Source organism: Merops nubicus, unplaced genomic scaffold, assembly GCF_000691845.1.
Source record: "Merops nubicus isolate BGI_N331 unplaced genomic scaffold, ASM69184v1 scaffold6846, whole genome shotgun sequence".
NCBI lineage: Eukaryota > Metazoa > Chordata > Aves > Coraciiformes > Meropidae > Merops > Merops nubicus.
The window spans coordinates 1-215 of record NW_008616984.1 but is presented as its reverse complement, the minus strand read 5'-3'; positions in this window follow the sequence as shown (position 1 = coordinate 215).

Sequence of the window (215 nt, the reverse complement as noted above, 5' to 3'; positions counted from 1 at the left end):
CGTCGTTTCCGCGCATGTAACGCGGGGGACGCGGCCCCCGGCGCCCCGAGCACGGGAGGCAGCCAGGGCTGCCCCGGCCTAATGGGAACCAACTGAACCCTTCCCCAGCCCCCGCGCCAGCTTTAACCCTTGCTGGGCAGGAGCTGGGTTGTCTCACCCGTGGCTCAGCCCCCCTGGTAGCCACAGATGTTGTCCCTGTGTCCATCTCCACCCCG